We start from the raw sequence: 427 nt of genomic DNA, 5'->3' as shown, positions 1-427 counted from the left end.
ATATATATAGATATATATATATATATATATATATATATATATATATATATATATTCGTTGCTAGTGTATTTGATGCAGTTAACTAACATATTAATTAATTTAACGTCTTTTAGATTGAGACTCCTTTTGAGAGTTGAAGCATACAGCTAATATTGAAAGATCGAAATTTAATTGAATCGCAAAATAATGAGAGTTGAAATTAACCCTACTTGTTGGTTGCTCCAACAGTTCCATTGGTCCCTTTTGCTTAAACAAAACCAAAATATATCCGTAGATTTCTATTGGAGTTGACAATTGAATTGAATTTGCTCTCAATTTTAAGACAAAAATTTAAATTTAGAGGGTGTAACCGACATTTTCTTCTATCTTGCACTATCGTAGTAGGGAGCTATGGGTTCCATAGGTGCTTTAAAAGACATCTCGACAC

The sequence above is a fragment of the Cicer arietinum genome, chromosome 7 (genome assembly GCF_000331145.2).
Source record: "Cicer arietinum cultivar CDC Frontier isolate Library 1 chromosome 7, Cicar.CDCFrontier_v2.0, whole genome shotgun sequence".
In the NCBI taxonomy this organism is placed as follows: Eukaryota; Viridiplantae; Streptophyta; class Magnoliopsida; order Fabales; family Fabaceae; genus Cicer; species Cicer arietinum.
Note: the sequence above shows the minus strand (reverse complement) of the source record.